The sequence below is a fragment of the Dama dama genome, chromosome 24 (assembly GCF_033118175.1).
Source record: "Dama dama isolate Ldn47 chromosome 24, ASM3311817v1, whole genome shotgun sequence".
Classification (NCBI taxonomy): domain Eukaryota; kingdom Metazoa; phylum Chordata; class Mammalia; order Artiodactyla; family Cervidae; genus Dama; species Dama dama.
Window position 1 is genome coordinate 45,088,880 of NC_083704.1, and position 20,695 is coordinate 45,109,574.

The 20,695-nt window shown below is 41.7% G+C and overlaps 1 protein-coding gene and 1 non-coding gene across 20 annotated transcripts in view; one reads left to right on the top strand and one right to left on the bottom strand.

Annotated features, from left to right (window-relative positions):
* Positions 1-20,695, top strand: part of FHIT (fragile histidine triad diadenosine triphosphatase) — a 1,512,191-nt gene that overhangs the window by 509,507 nt on the left and 981,989 nt on the right. The gene's annotated exons all lie outside the window — the stretch shown is intronic.
* TRNAW-CCA (transfer RNA tryptophan (anticodon CCA)) lies at positions 3,436-3,507 on the bottom strand. The gene has a single exon. It is a non-coding gene; the product is annotated as a tRNA-Trp (tRNA).

The following is a 20,695-nucleotide window of genomic DNA, read 5'->3' on the forward strand; positions in this document are numbered from 1 at the left end:
TGCATGTGTATGTGTATATGGTATATGTATGTATGGATTATGTGGGTATGTGTGTGTGGTATATGTGACATGTACATGTGTGTGTAGAAAGGATTGATGTTAAGAATAACAGTGCCGCTGCAATAAGCATTCAGATTTGTGAAGGAAAATACGGCTGAGAAAAAATGCCATTCATTGTCTATCTCCCCAAAAGATAGTAAATGTGCCTCTTCATAGTAGTTGAGCCAATACTTTACAAAGACAGCTGGACTCATTAGAAGAATGAGATACAGTGTGTTTGACCAAGGTACCTCGAAGAGTGGATGTTTTGTCATCAAAGATGGTCAGTATCCTGTCATATTCTCAAGTCAGACTCTCCTAATACATAGGATTCCCCCTGTAACATCACACTTAAGATGATATCTCCAAAAATCTTCTTTTAGAATAAAATTGTAGCTATGAGGAGTAACACATATATGTTTGAGGACTTGTTTTTATTTTGGGGGGTAACCAGCCTTTGACTATCAGACAGAGGGCTGAGGACGGGGTGGGATGGGGGTTAGGTTTGTTCTGCTTTGTTTTGTTTTGATGTTGTTGGGGAATTTCCAACAGAGGAGTTTTATTTTCCTGGCAAGGCCAGATCCCTTACACAGTTTGATGTCTCCTTGGTCTTCAGAAAGCCCGCCATAAGGGTTTGTTTGTCTTAAATTGAAAGCAGATCTCTTTCCAAAGGAAAGGCCTTTTCATTGATCCTGACCTTTTGCTTTTGCAGGTGAAGGCTTGTTGAGTTGCCTTTTAAACAATCAGAAATCACTGTTTCTTTTTTTTTTTTCTTGTAATCTTTTATTTATCCTGTTCAGTGGCCTTACATGCTTTAAAATAAATTTCCTATGGAAATCATAAAACAGCCCTATTCAGCCAAGAGTTCAGACTACAGAACACTGTTAACAAACATATGTGTTGGCTTGTGCGGGGCAGGCTAACACCTCATCTCCCCTCCAGCCACCCCTACCTTCCCCTCTTCAACTTGTGTTTCCTCTATTGTTTCCATCTGTGCTTTGTGAATTCCCACAAGAGGTGCTTTAAACTTTATTTCATCTAGTAGCACCCTGAGAAAACTTTAAGCACTGAATTGGGATTATATTAGCTGGAAGAATCAAGAAATTAATTTCCTTCAAGAGAAGAATGGCACGTCTGGCCAAACAGAATATTGCTTAATGTAATAGAACTCCCAAATGAAATTGGGGAGCGGATCTTTCCCTTACCTGAGGGATGTGAGGTTATTGAATTCCAGATTCCAGTATAAATTATCATCTGAATGAGTGGGTCCACCCCCTTCTCTGCCAGCCATTCCTCACTGGTTCCCATACAAGGGACTGTTTCTGTCACCCACCAGAGGGCCACACTCCTTCAGCCAGTTCTAAGTCAGAAAAGAATTAATGGATCGGAACTTAATCCATAACTCCCTAACTCTGCAGCTCTATTTTTTTTTAATAGTTCATAAACTTCTTATTTTCCTTTTTAACCTAGATTTCCTCTGTGGTGAAGGAGAGTTTTGCCAGCCTTTGGCTCTGCCTCATAAAAACGCTTTAAAGGACAATGCTAGGTTGTGTGACTGCCTGTAATTCACCCTCATATAATATTCTGGAGCCGTCTCAGGGTTTGTGTCTGAGTTTGTTCTAATATAAAGAACCCTGGGGTCAACAACACAACTGTTTCCAGATGGATTAAGTTGTGCATTCTTAAAGACCTGGGAGGCCAATGTATATTGCCTCTCTTAGAGCTGTCACAAATAATATTACCGGGAGCATGACAGACGCCAAATGGGATACATAGAGATCTCTATTTTAGGAATTTCTAAAGTGACATAGTAGGGTTTGCTGTTTTTTAGAATAAGTAAATTAAGTGTCTGTCTTTCTGAATTACTCTCTATGGGCTTTGTTTTGTCACCCTTTGTCCCCTTCTAGATGATAGAATTGGGAGATAAGTTGGTAACTGTTTTCTCAGAGAGTTTACTTTTGAAAAACATAATTCTGTAGGTCACATGTGCCCTACACAAAACTTTCTAACAGGAAACAGGCATAAATGGGATTTTGAGACCGCAGCATTTGCTGTCAAGAGGTTAAAGGTCCAAGAGTGGGACTTATCAGAGCTGTAGGTGTGAATGGTGTGCAAGGTCAAAGGCAAAAAATTAGCCACTGTTGACAGCTTGGAGTGGGACTCTCACTGGTCCGTACTAAGGTGTCCTTTTCAATCAGAGAGGGGCTGACCAGCACCTACTGAACCCAGGCTCCTTGTGGTTTTCACTTTTTATCCACAGCCTCCTGCTAAGGGCACAAAAGCCTTTGTTTAGAATATATACTTCCTATGAGAAATCTAGTGCATTGGCTGAGTCCCTTTCTTTACTGGGCTTCACATTTATCTATTGGAGAATAAATATAAGATTGGAGCATGCTGTAGGATTTGTGTAATTTCTTCCTGAAGTATACATTTTTTTTTCCAAAGGGAAATATTCATTGCTCAATGTATTTTTTTCCCCAAAAATGAAAAAAAAATTTTTCTTCTCCTCTCAATTATTGATATGTGCCTTTGGGATAAGCTAAAAAAGAGAGTAAGACTTATCTGAAAACTGAATAGTTGGAGATATTAAAATTTTGTAAATTTCATTCCAAATGTCCCACTATGCATATATATAGAAATATATAAAATTTTAAATACTATCTATAATATTCTACATGCAGTTTTGTAAACTAGTTTTTTTAAACCTAATATAATTTTTCTATGCTGATAAATATGCATCTACATCATCATTTTTAAAGACTGTATAGCAACCCATTTTATATGTAAAGCACAGTTATTTAGCCAATACTCTGTTGATAGACATTAAGATTTTTTTCCTGAATTTTCAATATTGAGAAGAATAGAACAAATATCTTTATACATACATCTTTATGGATTTGACAAGTTGCTTCCTTGAGATATAATCCTAGAAATTAAATTATGTAAAATATAATTAAAAATTTTTCTCAAGTTGCTGCTCTGTCTTCCAAAAAGGTACACTAATTTCTACTCATTCCATCTGCATATGAGAGTCTTTGATTCCTTTTAACATCCTTAACTCTGGGTAGTGTAAATCTTAATCTTTGTCAACCTGAAATATACAAATAAATGGTTCCTTGTGATTTTTGTTTGAATTTCTTTGATTAATAATGACATTGAACATATCCCCATTATTGTCTCTTTCTACTTTGGGGAGTTACCTATTTATATCTTCCAGTTTTTCTGTGAGACTTTTTGCCTTTCTCTTATTGCTTATAATGAGTGAGTGAGTGAAATCACTTAGTTGTGTCCGACTCTTTGCGACCCCTTGGACTGTTGCCTACCAGGCTCCTCCATCCATGGGATTCTCCAGGCAAGAATGCTGGAGTGGGTTACCATTTCCTTCTCCAGGGGATCTTCCCGACCCAGGGATTGAACCCGGGTCTCCTGCATTGGAGGCAGATGCTTTAACCTCTGAGCCACCAGGGAAGCCCATAGCTTTGTGTAACTTCGGGATACATGTGATTCTTATGCTGCATCTAGATAAGAACTTGTCAAGAAAATATTGGAGATTAGATATTTAATATTTCATTAAAATGAAAGAAGAGTTTAATACTGTGTAATACAAGGTAGCCATCTAACTTGTCTGTCCCTCAGTTTCCTCTTGTATAAAACTAGAACAGTCATTCATTTCTCACATTTCTTCACTTGTACTAAAGCAAATACTTTTGTGTCTTTTTCTTTTTTTTTTTAAATTTGTCTGTGTAGAGTCGTAGTTGCAGCATGTGAGATCTTTAGCTGCAGCAATCTCAGCTGCAGCATGTGGGGTCAAGTTCCCTGACTAGGGAATCAAACCCAGGCCCCCCTGCATTGGGAGTGTGGAGTCTTAGCCACTGAACCACCAGGGAAGTCCCAAATACTTATTAAAATGAAGTATTTTACCCATGCAACTTCACGGTGAACACTTTAGTGTCCTCTATTGTCTTAATCACTGTCTGTCCACCTAGTTGGTAAAGGAGAGATTTCCACCCTAGAGATATGTGGACGGCCAAACCCATGACCTCTAGCACTAGACAACTGAGATTGATAGAACTTTATTAGTCACATGTACTCACAGCCTAGGGGAGGAGGGTGATGCAGACAAAGTCCCTATAGGGTTGCACTTGGGAACAGAGGGATACATCAGGGACTGTGAGAGGCAGCATCAAGGGAGTGGGTGACCCTTGGTTCCTGCAGAAAGGTGTAATGGGCTTGTTGGAATCATTCCGGAGGCTGGCAGGAAGCTGAACCCCACTGCTTAGGGTTACACAGGGGCTGTGCCTGGTCCCCATGACGAGGAGAGCTGTTTGGCCAAGGGGCTTGTTCCCCAGGAGCAAAATGAGAAGAACTTGTGGTTGAGGCATTGGAGGCCATCCCGATTTCCCCCAGATGTCAAGACAGTGAATAACACTGAGGTTCAGTTTTAGGTCCTATACCACAGCTTTCTCTGAGAGGCAAGTCCTCAAACTCTTTCTTAAAATATTTATTTAATTTTATTTATTTTCTTGGCTGTGCCAGGTCTTAGATGTGGCATGTGGGATCTTTAGTTCCATCAGGCAAACTCTTAGTTGAGGCACCCTGACCAGGCATTGAACCCAAGCCCCTTACATTGGGAACTCGGTGTCCTAGCCACTGGACCACCAGGGAAGTTCCTCGGTGGCCTCTTCTCAGTCCTCATTGCTCTTGCCCAGGTTCATCCTGTCCACTCTGAAGGTTCTCCCCTTCCAGTGGCCTTGACACTGTGGCTCTGTCCTGGGAAACAGCAAGACGTGAATTGAGATGCTTGCTACCTATGTCATTAATCAGTTGTATGGCCCTGGGCAAGATAACATGACTCCTCAGCTTCAGTGTTTATAAAATAAAGACAGTACTGACCTCCTAGAATAACATATAAAAAGTTTCTGGCATAGCGCCTGTTCATATTGGGCATTTAGATCTTAATTCTTTAGCATCTTTTACTTCTTAATCTTCTTCACGTTCCTGCCATCTAAATGTTAACTAAGTATTAGCTAAGATTTGTTGCACACCTCCCAACCCTTGTTTTCTGCTCCTCAGCCCTTGAAGACATATCCACATTTTCTTTGGCTTCATTTGCACCTTAGGGCAAACGCCTTCCCCTCTCTCCCCAGTTGCATTTCTTGTTCTAGTCATTCTCTGGTTCTCCGGTCCCACATTTCCAACTGTTTTCTGAAGATTTTCTCTACAATGTCTATTTTTAGCATGTTTAAAAAGTTTCTCCTCAAACCAGTACCTTCTATGGCGTTTCTGGCTGATTTCTTCATTGGGGTCCCTGTCATTTTGGCTTAATACTCTTAAGCCACTTTTATTAATAGCTATATCTTTCAGACCCACAACAACTCAGCTGTCAAGGACCATTTGTTTATTCTATCATAGAATGGCTTGCATCCATCCTATCTACTCCATTCCCAGAGATCAGTGCCTTTACAGTTAAAGAATTGCATTATGCTCTGAGGTTTTTCCTTCTCTGTGAACTCTCCTTTCATCTCCTAGTCCATCCTGTATTCTACTGCTTGATAAACCTTTCAAACACTCAAATCTGATCATGTTTCCTCTACTCTAAAGCTACCAATGATTCTTGGTATCTATAAACTGATGTAAGTTCCATAGCTTGACATGCAGGGTCCCTGACAATCTAGTTACTCACTTGCTTGCACTGGTGTCCCCAATATTCCTACATACTATCAACTTGATCTTTCTTTTTAGCCCCTGGGATATGCATGACCCCCAAGTGCCTTGGTATGTTATCTATGTTTTTCTTCTGCCTGACATGCACACCTTCCCATTCTCAATGTTTTGAAATCTTGTATTTAGAATTCAAATCCTGGCTTTGCTGGTTACTATCTATATAACTTTGAAAAATCATTTAACCTCTCTGAACCTTGGGTTCCTCATTTGTTAATGGGGAAAATACTACCATGTTATAGGGCTATTTATGAAAACAACTAATATAGCCCATGTGTCATAAACACAGGCTTGTTCTAACTGCTGTTGCTACCATCACCTCAGTCAAAACTAATCTTTGGCTTCCGCTGAGCACCTGCTTTGTTACACACAAGGCACTTGTTTTATATGCTGTGTGCTATTGTATTTCAAAAGGTGGTATGTTTATTAATTACACTGAAATTTCCTTGAAGTTGGGCATTAAGTATTGCATATCTTTATTCATTCATCGGAGATTTAGTTGGTGTTTTATTTGTGTCTCCTCATGTGCTTGGGGCTGAGGATACAAGAATGACAAAGACATAGTCCCTGCTATCAAAAAGTTTGCACACCATCTGATTACCATTGAATGCTACCAGGACTTAGTTGAGATAAACCCATCAAGAGCCCAGAGTAAGGGCACCTGACTCACCTTGGAATTCTGGACAACTTTCTGAGGAAGTAACATCTAAACTGAGATAGGAGGGGTGTAGGCTTTAGCCAGGTGCAGATGGGGAGGTGCAGTGCTTCTGAATGAATTAGGGAGAGCATTCAGTGGAGAAAGATACATGTTTATACATAAGGAGTGGGAAGCAGAACAAAATGTTCTGAATTGCATAGTAAAATGGCTGTGATCTTGGTTTTGAAGGAGAACTAGCAAGAGATAAAACTAGGAAGGTAAGTCAAGGCTGGAATCTGAACGATTTTTCAATTATTTGTACTATTAATAGCACCAGGTAAGTCCCTGCACATGATGGGTTCAATAAATGTGTTTCTAGCCTTTATAAAGAGTGGATCCACATGACTTAGTCTCAGCACTTTCTGTCAAGGAAACTCAGGTTGGGAAGAGAGCAGTTTCAAAATTGCTGAAATCCTTTACTTGAATTTCTTAGAAACTGTGAAGGAGAGCTATGTATCTAATCCAGGCCATATTTATACATAATCAGACTATCAAATGACAAAATTGAAATAACTTAGTAAGAAGATTAATGTCCTTTATTCAGAGAAAACTCTCCATGGAGGGAAGAGTTTGGTGCAGGGAAGCATAAGGTCCTTCCTTGGAGATCTGGGGCAAGAGTGAGTTATATAGATGATTAGAAACAGCAGTAAAAAAAAAAAAATGGCATGTGTAGCTAGGAGGTCAGGGGTTTCCCTGTAAGGAGAGCAGGTCTTGTTTTCTAGGGTAAAGCTGAGTTGGAGGATTGTGATGGGTGTGTGTTAGGTTCCCTTGACAAGTGTTTCCTGTAAGTATGGGCTGACTTAGGTGTAGATTACTTTGCCAACAAAAGTCAGTCTAGTCAAAGCTATGGTTTTTCCAGTAGTCATGTATGGATGTAAGAGTTGGACCATGAAGAAACCTGAGCGCTGAAGAATTGATGCTTTTGAACTGCAGTGTTGGAGAAGACTCTTGAAAGTCCCTTGGACTGCAAGGAGATCAAACCAATCCATCCTAAAGGAAATCTGTCCTGAATATTCACTGGAAGGACTGATGCTGAAGCTGAAACCTGATACTTTGGCCACCTGATTTGAAGAACTGATTCCTTGGAAAAGACCCTGATGTTGGGAAAGATTGAAGGCAAGACGAGAAGGGGATGACAGAGGATGAGATTGTTGGATGGCATCACCAGCTCAATGGACATGAGTTTGAGCAAGCTCCAGGAGTTGGTGATGGACAGGGAAGCCTGGTGTACTACAGTCCATGGGGTTGCAAATAGTAGGACACGACTGAGCAACTGAACTAAACTGAAGAACTGAATTGAACTGAGGTGTAGATTTATGACATGGGCTGGCAGCTAGGGCGGCCTCCATTTTGTAGGTTTTGATATTATCAAATTAACTTTATCAAAACTAACAAACACATAACCCTTCTGCTCCTATCTACTTCCATATCTTTTACTACACCAATGCTTGTTTTTTCCTGAAAGTAAAAACCAAAACAGAAGATATCCTCTTAAGGACTTCCCTGGTGATCAGTGGTTAAGACTCCACACTTCCGATGCAGGGGGCGTAGGTTTGATTCCTGGTCAGGGAACTGAGACCCCACATACTGCAGGGAATAGCCAAAAAAGTTAGAAAATAAAATTTAAAAATGCAGGAGAGATTTATATTAATATATGAGACAAACTTTAACATATTTTATCACTTTTATTTATAAAAGATAGATCTTTTATATCTCCTCCACCAGATGATATGCTTTCGTCCTTCCATTCCCTCCATACTTTGTCACACAGACACACTTGACCTCTCTCCAATCTTCCTGTTCATCTCTCTCCCTCTGTCCACCTTCACCAAAGTCTAGAGAAACTGTATTTACAGAAACAGCCCTCCTCACTGACTCCAGGTTAATAAGGATTGTCCAAATAAAAGTAAGGAATGAGTGAACCATCCTGTGGATGAACCAGAGGCTGCCCTGGTGAAACCCCAAACCCTGCATGTAGTGACTTGGGTCTGCCTCACAAACTCATCCTTCCATTTTCAATAGAGATTTTTTTTCATTCAGGATTCTGTCCCCCCCAACCCCGAGTCACCCACCCCGACCACCCCGTCCATTATTTCTCCCAAGCCATGAATCATAAACTTCAAGAAAGCATTGTGAATAATTTATATCCTTTTATTACTCATTGCCTAACTCCCTTTGGGGGAAATGAAGAGAAACATTAGTCTTTTGCTGCTTATTCTCCTGTGGACTGAGACCCTGTCAGCTACAGGCGATAGCAAAGATTTATGACCACAGGAGCTGTCATTATGGAACAGTTGATTGACCCATAGTTTTGATTAACCCAAATATTTTTTTTCTCTAAATCAGGATCAGTGCTAATGACAGTAGAATGGAAATTTAATACTATACCAACTTCTACTGAAACCTGCTTGTTAGCATCTTTTTTTTTTTCCCCCCAGTGCTCGATGCTTAATGTTTTCTTCCCTGCCTATTTAACTGGTTTTCCTGGGAAGTCTTTCTCGGAATTTGTAAATTCAGATACAGAGCTATGATGACTCAGAGCACATAGTGGTACCTTGCTGCTGGGGCTGAGGGATTCTCAAGTCCTATTTGGTTTGGTCTTTCCAATGTCTTCATTCAGCTTCATAGCACCAGGAAGTATAGTTAGTGCCTGTCTTGGGCCATTGAGATTCTTCTGGCTCATTGGGTTGGTCCCATTCCAAGTATTGTTAGAGTGTATCACCTCTACTCTATCAGCTCTAGCACCATACCATACAAGTCCAAATTACTCTCCCTGGAACTTCTGTAGAAGGTCTAGATGAACTGGTCTACCCAAACTCTTTCAGCCTCCCCTCTACCCAAATCTATTTTTCTTCAAAGTATAAAAAATCATCATATCAGCTATGACCACTGCACCCTGTTTATTTACTTATTTATGTTTCTTCATTGGCTTCCCAGGTGACTCAGTGGTAAAGAACCTGCCTGCAATTCACAGGGTTGGGAAGATTCCTTGGAGGAAGGCATGGCTACCCACTCCAGTATTCTTGCCTGGAGAATACTATGAACAGAAGAGCTGGCGGGCTTCAGTCCATGGGGTCGCAGAGAGTTGAATATGACTAAAACAACTTAGCATGCAGGGGTCTTCATTGCTTTGTGTGGACTTTCTCTAATTGTGACGAGTGTGGGCTACTCTTCGTCACTGTGTAAGGGCTCCTCAGTGCACAAGCTGTATGTGGGCAGGCTTCAGTATTGTGACATGCACGCTCTGGAGCACAGGCTTCATGGCTGTGACACACACACTTAGTTTCTCAGAGACATGTGGAATCTTCCTGGACCGAGGGTCAAACCCATGCCCCCTGCATTGGGAGGCCAATTTTTATCTACTCTGCCACCAGGGAACTCCCTCCACCTTGTTTAAAAACCCCAAGATGGCTTCCCATTGCTCAAAATTCTTGCATGATCACCATTAACACTCAACTTCATCACTCTGTCCCTTGCGGATTCTCCACTCCAATCAGGCTGGCCTTCATTCAGTCCTTATATTCACTCAGTCTCACTACAGGGCCTTTGCTTATCTGGAACCTATAGCCTGTACACTTCGGCTCAAGTGTTATTTCTTCTGAGACACTTTCTTTGCCTCTGTTACACCTCCTTTAACTGAATTCCTTTGTTATAAGTCCTCCTGGTACAAGATACCTCTTCTGAAACACTTTTCAGAGGGTCAGTTTTATATTGGTGAGGTCTTTCTGTTAATATCTGCCTTCCCCTGCATTCCTTGAGGGTAAGGTCTGTCTTTGTTTTGAATCACATTTTTATCTCCAGCACCTAACACAGTGCCTGGCTGTTAGGAGGTGCTCAATAAATAGGTATTAGATAAACAAATGAAACTGAGTATAAGTTTAATCAGAAAAATAGGCCTTACTTTCTTTTTGAGCAATAGTTGACAGGAAATCCAAATGAATCTCTATTGGAACAGCCAAGAGTGAAAATGTCTTTAGATGCAGAAAGGCTAGAAACAGCTAATAGCAGCAAACTGAATCTGCTCATTTTGTTTAACTGAGGGGACACCACTGATGATAATAGCTTTGGTAAGATGTAGGAACAGTCTCTCTGGAGTTGCTGGAAGATCGTTCCACTCTCTTATAGTGTTCACAACTATGGAGCATGTATTTTCATTTCCTGTTTCTTGGTTTTTAAGGGACTTGTCACTCATTTCCTATTAGAATGAAGTTGCAGATAATTATTAGCAGGTTGTGTGCAAATGAGCTTTCGTTGTTTCACTGTTCCATCCTAATTAGCTCCCCCTGCTTGTCTTTATGCTGTCTTCCTAGAAAACATGAAATATCTCACTTGGGAGGAGGGATATAATTCTTGGGCATATAGTATTTTTTATTTCTGAGCATTGCTTTCTATTTGCACAGGAGAGAAGTAAACAGTTTAAACAAGGAAAATGCATATTATGGATATGCAGGCCGACTAGAAAGACAAAATAGGAGAATTTTGCTAGGCATTGAAATAGCAGCTTTCCTGGTGTCAGGTCAGAACATCTGTCTGTGTCTTGGGCAGATTTGGTTTAAGACCAAAACAAATAGCTCCCCCTCCCCCTGTGGCAAAGAAAAGGAACTAAGCTAGTCCAACTGTAACTGCTGGGAGAGTCATTGTTCTCTTCAACCTTCTGGGAGCCCCAAATAATTAGCTGTGCAAAGAGCAAGCTGGAATCAGAATTCCCCTCCAGGGTTTTCTGTGTCCAGCCACACAAAGCGAGCTGAGACGAGAGACAAATAAACCCGTTGACAGAAGGCGGGTGCCAGCTCTCCTCTCTCTCCCCATGTTTCAGTTCTGGTCCTCTGGGTCTGTGTCCTCAGCTTCCTCGTCTCTCAAAATGCCCCGGGGCCCTCCATCACATGTAGCCCGAGAGAGTTTTCTCTTAATTAGAGAAGCCAGCGGCCCATATCAGGCGGAAGACTGGCACTGTGTTTTGCGATTTGTGAGGGATCTGGAGGAGCAGGTTGCCCCGTGGAGAGAGATCTCACTTCCTGTCAGATTTTCCGGTGTTTTCAAAGGAAGCCAGAAATCTGGACTTTTGTATGAAGCCACACATTTTTGAAATGTTTGCTATCAGTTTGGTCTTGTTTTGTTTATAAACAATGTGCAGGCCAATACACACACACACACACGCATGCATGCACACACACACACGCAAACACACCATAAACATCATAAAACAGCGATTGTGTCTGTCCTGTTTGTTCCTATGTCCCAGGACCTAACACAGTGCTTTCCACATAACAAAAGCTTTATGTCTCTTGGCAAACCTGCATAGAACCCCAGATTTAATGATAGTCCCTCGATAATAATAATAATAATAATAATGGTAGCAACTGCTTTTTATTGAGTACATGTTAAGTACTTTCCATAAAATTCAATTTGCACCCTGATCTTAGAAGCTGCATTTTTTTTTTTAATTCCCATTTTTCAAATAGAGACAGAAACACAGAAACTAAAAAAAATGTGACCTGAGCTGGTAACTCACCTACATGAGTGAATTCTGATTCTGATTCTGGATGCATGGCCTCCAAAGGCAGTGTTTGTAATCCTAGGGCTCCAGTGCCTTGACCTCTGTTCTGCTGGCTCTGGCTGGAGTGAAAACTGTGTGCAACTCAGAGAGGGACTTGAACCCATGGGTTGGATCTCGAAATCAAGCTAAACCCAGACTGGGACTGAAATCCACAGTCTTTTACCAGAAATCACATACCTGGCTTTGGGGCTTAATGAAGCTTAAGTTCTTGATGTCTCCTCACAGAAAGCATTCAGTGAGAGACAAAGTGATAGATAAGTGGATTTATTTAGAAAGAAACATGCTCTGCAGAAAACAGAGTGGGACATCTCAGAAGCGAGGGGCCCCAAAATATGGCATGGTTAGTTTTTATTTTATTTTATTTTTTTATTTTTTTTTATTTTTTATTAGTTGGAGGCTAATTACTTCACAACACTTCAGTGGATTTTGTCATACATTGATATGAATCAGCAATAGAGTTACACGTATTCCCCATCCTGATCCCTCCTCCCACCTCCCTCTCCACCCGATTCCTCTGGGTCTTCCCAGTGCACCAGGCTCGAGCACTTGTCTCATGCATCCCACCTGGGCTGGTGATCTGTTTCACCATGGATTATATACATGCTGTTCTTTCGAAATATCCCACCCTCACCTTCTCCCACAGAGTTCAAAAGTCCGTTCTGTACTTCTGTGTCTCTTTTTCTGTTTTGCATATAGGGTTGTCGTTACCATCTTTCTAAATTCCATATATATGTATTAGTATGCTGTAATGTTCTTTATCTTTCTGGCTTACTTCACTCTGTATAATGGGCTCCAGTTTCATCCATCTCATTAGAACTGATTCAAATGCATTCTTTTTAATGGCTGAGTAATATTCCATGGTGTATATGTACCACAGCTTCCTTATCCATTCATCTGCTGATGGGCCCCTAGGTTGCTTCCATGTCCTGGCTATCATAAACAGTGCTGCGATGAACATTGGGGTTCACGTGTCTCTTTCAGATCTGGTTTCCTCAGTGTGTATGCCCAGAAGTGGGATTGCTGGGTCATATGGCAGTTCTATTTCCAGTTTTTTAAGGAATCTCCACACTGTTCTCCATAGCGGCTGTACTAGTTTGCATTCCCACCAACAGTGTAAGGGGGTTCCCTTTTCTCCACACCCTCTCCAGCATTTATTGCTTGTAGACTTTTGGATTCACTTTGGGTTTTATGATAAGAGACTACAAGGCTAACTCACCATTTTTTGGGGAAATATATTCCATTTCTTTATAGAATGATACCTAAGTAAAGTAGTGCTAAAGGTTAGGAAGAGATTAATTTAGTACATGACTAATACAGTTGCCTACAGTCTTTTTTTTTCTTCTCATGTTGCCATGCCCTTGGTGAGATTTTGTTTTAACACTTGTTAAAGAGGTTGTCTTTTTTCCATTGTATATCCTTGCCTCCTTTGTCAAAGATAAGGTGTCCATAGGTTCGTGGATTTATCTCTGGGCTTTCTATTCTGTTCCATTGATCTATATTTCTGTCTTTGTGCCAGTACCATACTGTCTTGATGACTGTGGCTTTGTAGTATAGTCTGAAGTCAGGCAGGTTGATTCCTCCAGTTCCATTCTTCTTTCTCAAGATTACTTTGGCTATTCAAGGTTTTTTGTATTTCCATACAAATTGTGAAATTATTTGTTCTAGTTCTGTGAAAAATACCGTTGGTAGCTTGATAGGGATTGCATTGAATCTATAGACTGCTTTGGGTAGAATAGCCATTTTGACAATATTGATTCTTCCAATCCATGAACACGGTATGTTTCTCCATCTGTTTGTTAGTTTTTATTGACTAGATAATTTCATAGGCTAATGAGTGGGAGGATTAATCCAACTATTTAGAGGAAAGGGCAGAGATTTCCAGGAATTGGGCTATTGCTAACTTCTTGATCTTTGATGATAGGGCCTCAAGACCGGCATGGTGCTGGTGGGTGTGTCACTTAGCATGCTAATGTATTAGAATGAACATATATAATGAGATTCAAGGTCTACTGGAAATCAAATCTTCTGCTATCTTGGACTAGTTGGTTCTAACTAGCTTTTGTCATGTCCTATGGCTATGTCATTCTTTTTAAGTTTGTGCCCTTCCCCCTTCCCTTCTATCCTGGAGGGATCCAGGATGAGCCCTCTAAGGGTTAGCCCTTCTAAATAGGAGACACCAAGCCTGGTGTCTCATTTGTCTCCTAGTTTAGCCTCCAGGGCGGACATCTGAGAGGCTGGATATGGTAGGTGGCAACCTTCTTTTACTTGTGTGCAGCATTTTTTCTCCCCTCTAGCTCTGAGCTGTGGAATGGGCTCCTAGTTCACTACCACCACCTCTTTAAGGGGAATTACTCAGCATGGCTGTCCTTACTGTTTGACAGCCTTAAGTGATACAAAACAGTTTCTATTCAGGCATTTTTTCTAAGACTCAGGGGCACTCTGAACTGAGGTTTAGAATCATTGTTTGGCTTCCTTAACTAAAAGCCAGAGTGGTGACTCATCATTACCTTAGGATACAATTAAACCCATGGCTCCTATAAGCAGAACACTGTGTTATAGCCTGCTGGTGACAAAACACATTTTTCTTGTGGTGCATATACTTTATTATATGTATTGAAGTGTTAAAGCATTAGCCTATGAGAGACACACAAGCCTATGAGAGACACATAAGCCTATGAGAGACACAAGCCTATGAGAGACACAAGTCTATAAGACACACAAGCCTATGAGACACAAGCCTATGAGAGATACAAGCCTATGAGACACACAAGCCTATGAGAGACACACAAGCCTATGAGAGACACACAAGCCTATGAGAGACACAGCCTATGAGAGACACAAGTCTATGAGACACACAAGCCTATGAGAGACACAAGCCTGACCAATTTAACAGAGTGGGGTAGCTCTCTGCAACAGCTACCATTTGATGGACTTCTGATTATGGTTTTAGCTTCCATGGGAACATTTTAATCAGGAAAAATGGCAATGGGAATGAAGAATATGGGCCTTCGAAAAACCTAATTACATGCTAATGTCCTGCTTTCTACATGGGCTTCTTCTCAACCTCCTTTGTGATTTTTTCCAAGCTGTCATCCTGGTTTGAATCCCTCTTCCTCTTTGGTGAATTGTTCTCTAATAGAGGAACGTTTGGCAAACTGGTCTATTGGTTTTGAGACGTTGAGAGCAGCCTTTTAAAGACATCCATAGTAACCATCATCATAGCTCCACTTGCTGAGGCATCAGTGAAGGATTTTGCACTCCAGCCGTGTTCAGTTCAGTCAGTTCAGTCGCTCAGTCGACTCTTTGCAACCCCATGGACTGCAGCACACGAGGCTTCCCTGTCCATCACCAACTCCGGGAGCTTGCTCAAACTCATGTCCATTGAGTTGGCGATGCCATCCTTGTGAGATGCCAAGCCTTGTGAGATGGGCATTCTTATCCCCAATTTTACAAATGAGAAAGCAGGCGCAGAGAAGCAAAGCAACTTGCTGAAGTCACATAGCTAGCATGCCTTCCTATTGTTTCTAGTACTTTCGAACAGCAGAATATCTTGGGAAGCTTTAAAACAAAACACCTTTTTGGCCACAAGCTTGTGGCCTAATGTCTCAGGGTGGGGCCTGGGAATCCATATGTGAAACAATTCCCGAGGTCACTGTGATGTATGGTTAAGACCTGGAAAAAGCTGCCATACATTACACCATACATCACACCACATCTTTTGAGATAAATCAAAGTGCAGATTTGATTTGGCTTCCCTGGTGGCTCAGATGGTAAAGAATCTGCCTGCAGTGTGGAAGACCTGGATTCAATCCCTGGATCAGAAAGATCCCCTGGAGGAGGAAATGACTGTCCACTTGCCTGGAGAATTCCCATGGACAGAAGAGCTTAAGGGACTACAGTCCCTTGGGACACAAAGAGTCAGACACGACTGAGTGACTAAACAGATTCAGTTTGGAAATTTCAATGTTTTTTGTTTGTTTCTGTTTCTAAACAGCCATCTCCACTTCTGGGGGCTATAGAATAGAAATCTCAAAGGAAGTAACATTTTGGCGACATCCTAATGCATGGATCAGAGGGGAAGGAGGAAAGGACATGGAGACAAAGTAATGCATAGGTAGAAGTCACAGAGCTGTCACCAGACTGAAGTGCCTGGGGGATGTTACAAGGTCAAAATGCCTGGACAGATGGTGAGAGATGTACCACCTATGCTATCCGGTGAGTCCAAGGGGAGACTGTCTTGAGAGGTCCCACTGGCAGTGCAGTGGATTTGGCTTCAACCGTGGAGCACAGACATTCATCTTATTGGCCAGTTTCCTCGACAGTCTGCCTCAGGGCATCCTTAGCTGCATTCTTCTGCCTGTCCACTTGCTGGAAGATGATCAGGCAAGGTGCTGACAGCTCATATAGGGTTCCTGTCTACAAATGCCTCCAATTCGATTGCGATAGGATCAGAAATGACAGTGGATAAAAAATAACTTGACACAACACAGTAGGTGCTAAAGCAGAGGTTTGAGGTGAAATTAGGGACTCTAGATATTTTGTGAACCTGGCTACATACCAGAAGCTTCCCCCTCTACAATCCTCCACAGAAGCACATGGATTCTTGATAAAGGAGGTTCACTTACTTTCTATGGAAAAGTAAGTGCCTTTCATAGTTGAGACCCAATGAGTAGTCTTTTCCCACCAATTACAGACCACCAAACAAATATGCTCACAGAGTTCCTTCTGGAATAATACTGTATCCAGGAGGGGAAAATTTCGCCATCTGCCACTCTTGAGTTCTTGTGACCAGGTTAACAATAAAATTGTCACAAGACGGATAATCAGGAGAAGAAGAAACACATTTTAATTCATGTTTATCGAGATCTTGTGGGACTTAAGACGTGACCAAACCAGGTAGCTTTTATACCTTTTAGACAAAGAAACAATAAATTTCTGAGGTATTTCTAGGACAAAGAAATGTGTATTTCGGGTGCTCAATTATTGAAAATCTGAACCAAGTTTGACCTTGGGGCAGTCAGTTAAAGGGGTAACAAGTTTTGTGATCCAGGCTTCTCGGCCTGAATTCCCTGTCTCTGGAGATAAGGGTGTCTGTCCTTCCTTCTACGTCTAGATCCAGGGGATGCACCTTTCACAGGGGAGATTTATTTTCCGTTTTCAGGGAGACACACAGGAGGTCAGAGTGTCCCTCTTGCATTAGCTGGTTCTTAAGGAACTTTAATTCAAAATAATATACCATTGAGTCACATTTTGGGGACACTTATCCTGGGCCCCCAAAATTGATTAGATGCTCCATTCTTAACTGAAGTGGGGAGTCCAGTGACTGCTTTTGTTATTGTTGTTCAGAAGCAATAAAATCTTTATTCATTTATCAAAGAATGGAGAGATGTGAGCTCCCACCATAGAGCACAGGCTCCCTGACCGGCCCACAGGCGGGGCTCTTCACAGGGACCCCGGCAGCGGTGGGGGAGGGAGTGGACTGTTCCTGTGGCAGACTCAGTCTCAGCACACGGCACATTGCCACCACCTTCAAGTGAGGTGTTGAGTACAGCCTCTTTGCACACGGTTGCCAAGTGGACTTGTTCATGCAGCAGTTTCACAAGGAGGAACTCTGGTTGCAAGTGCTGGATGCTAGACCCGTGCATACCATATTCTATGAATAAGTGAAACTAGACACAGTTGAGAGTCTCCCTGGGCTAGTGAGCCCAGACTCTTCATGCTGACCAGCTGACACTGGAGGGCAACAGCCTATCGGGGGGCTTGCCTCCAGGTCTTTTCATTCTCTGGTTTTCCCTCCTCTGTATCTCAGTTATTAAACACCCGACAGGTGAGAGGTAGTGGTGTGTGGTTCCATTTCCATTTTCTGAAGTTTATTCCTAATGTCGGAATGTACTTGGGAAATAAAGTATGACCTCAGGTTTGCACTCCCTTCCAGTGACTCAAGGTTGGGGTAGAATAGATTCGGAGCATTCTCCCCAGTGTGTGTTTTTGTGATGGTAAATATGATGGACAGGAACTTTTGTGCTCAAGTTTTGAATCCTCTGTTTATTGCCTGAAGATAGATGAATCACTTACATGTTACTGATAGGAGATGGGTGCCAGATACTAAGCTCATCAACATAACCCCCAATGGCCAATGTAAATGCCGTTTCTGTTTGGTTTCCAGGGTACTGTGGGAATTGCCTTTAGTTTCATGTGTGTTACAACTAAAGCCTGCTAGTAGCTAAAAAAGTAGAAACAATTTTTGTTCTGGAGCTATTGCAATAGGGGGAAAGAAATCTCAGTATAGAACTAGGTTCAATTCCAAATGAAACATGGACTAGTGAGGATTTAGAGTCAGGGGCAGAATAGGGGTTAGTGAATGGGAACTTTTTAAGGGGAAACTGATGGACAGATTCTTGCTGAAGGCCAGCCAAAGTGATCTAATACCAAGCGTGGGGGATGGGAATTTGATCAGATATTGAGGGTGATTAGGTATAGAGTGGGTTTTTTGTTTTTGTTTTTGTCTTTTTGTTTTTTTGCTAAACTGATCAGCAACATTCTTGCTACAATGGAGCCACCAGACCCAGACAAGGTCAAGACCTAGAGAGATTAGAGGAACTTGACTACAGGTTAGTGAAAGAGAGAGGCTTTGTCAAACAAAAGCCTGGACTTCATTTCCTCAAAGGTGTTTTTCTGGATAAGATCTTGTTTAAGCAAACACTCTCCCGGGAAGAGAAGAAGGCTGAGTTTCAGTTTGGGAAGATGGAAAATATTCTGAGATGGATGGTGGTGATGTTTGTGCCGCAGTGTGAATGTACTTAAATGGAGCTGCACTGCATTTCAAAGGTTTAACATGGTAAATTCTATGTTATGTGTATTTTAGCACACAAAAGAAGGACAATCTGTCCATCATAAAATAAAGAAGTCACAATACCCACAGCAGTGATAACAGCTCTTGTTTGCCCAAGTTTTGCTTTGTGGCAGGCGTTGTGCTAGCCACTTTATAGTGATTATCTCCCTTTCATAGCAAAGGACTTGAGGATTGGCGGGGTTAATGCATTGCCAAGGGCCACACAGCAAGTAAGTGGCAGTCTCATCCCCTAGCTCTCTGTCTTGGCATATGCTCAGATAAACAACCTCCTGAGATAACTCTTTCAGTCTGAGGCTCCCCCACCTACCAAAAAACAAACTGCAGCAACCATCTAAAATGAGTCGAAATGACCAGTTACCTTAGCAAATGACAGCAACTCTGATATACAGGCTAATCTTTTAACAGCAAAGAGGTGTGCTCTGACTTCTTTCCCTGTCTAGTCACATAGAAGGATATTCTCGTGCTTCTTGGAACGATGACTAGCTGAGCATTGCCCTTCTCTGAGACGGAGCACTGTAAAAATGCCACTTTCACTGAGTCTATGACGTCCTCAGGGGCAGAGGCAGTATCTTCCCATTCATCTTTCTACTTGGTGCATAATAAGTCCTCAATAAAAATTTTGTCACTATGAACTACCGGTGATGTTGAAGATGTCAGTGTAAGTTTTCTTACAAGTTAGAGGTTATTGTATTTTCATGGTGCTTGAATTTATCTTCTGGAACCTAAATTTGTTAGTTAGAGGTGATGCTCAACCAGAAGCAGTTTTGACCCTGAGAGACATTTGGCAATGTCTGGAGACTTATTTTTTTGTCATAACTGAGAGAGGGTATGTTACTGCCATCTAGTTTGTAGAGGCAGGGTTGCTGAAAATACCTAAAGGATAGCAGAATATGTCAAATGTGCCACTCATGAATAAGGATTATTTCTATACAATTATTTTGAGAAAGTGCAAACACAGGAGAAGTTCTGAAAACAGTATAAGTTTTGCTTTTGTAAAGGGAATTAGAAAGGGGCCTGTACCTTTGTTCCAGCTTCCCAGGTGAAGCAGTTGTAAGGAATCCGCCTGCCAATGCAAAGAGATTCAAGAGACTTAGTTCCAAGCCCTGAGTGGGGAAAATCCCCTGGAGTAAGAAATGGCAACCCGTTCCAGTATTCTTGCCTGGGAAATCCCATGGACAGAGGAGCCTGGCAGGCTACAGTCCATGGGGTCAAAAAGAGTCGGACAGAACACGACTGAGCACTACCCCCCACCTTTGTTCACCAAACATCTCCTCCTCTCATTTTCTCATGATTGTTTTCCTTTTTCAAAGTCCCAGACCCCTTTCCTTTCCTTAGCTCCCTTTTCCTTAGCTCCCTGGCCCTCTGTATCCACGGGTTCTGCATCCACCAATATGGAGGGCCAACTATAAGGGACTTGAGCATCTGCAGATGTTGGTATAGGCAGGGGTCCTGGAACCAACCCCATGCAGATAAGCCTTGATCATCTGGCTTTTTCTTTAAGAATTAATTTTTATTGGAGTGTAGTTGCTTTACAATGTTGTGAGTTTCTTCTGCATAGCAAAGTGAATTAGCTATATTGTTGTTTAGTTGTGAAACTGTATACAACTCTTTTGTAACCCTGTGGACTGTAGCCCGTCAGGCTCCTCTATCTATGGAATTTTCCAGGCAAGAATACTTGAATGGGTTGCCATTTCCCTTCTCCAGGGGATCTTCTTGACCCAGGGATCAGACCCAAGTATCCTGCATTACAAATAGATGCTTTACTGCTGAGACACTGGGGAAGGCTATATATATCTCCTCTTTTTTGGATTTCCTTCCCATTTAGGTC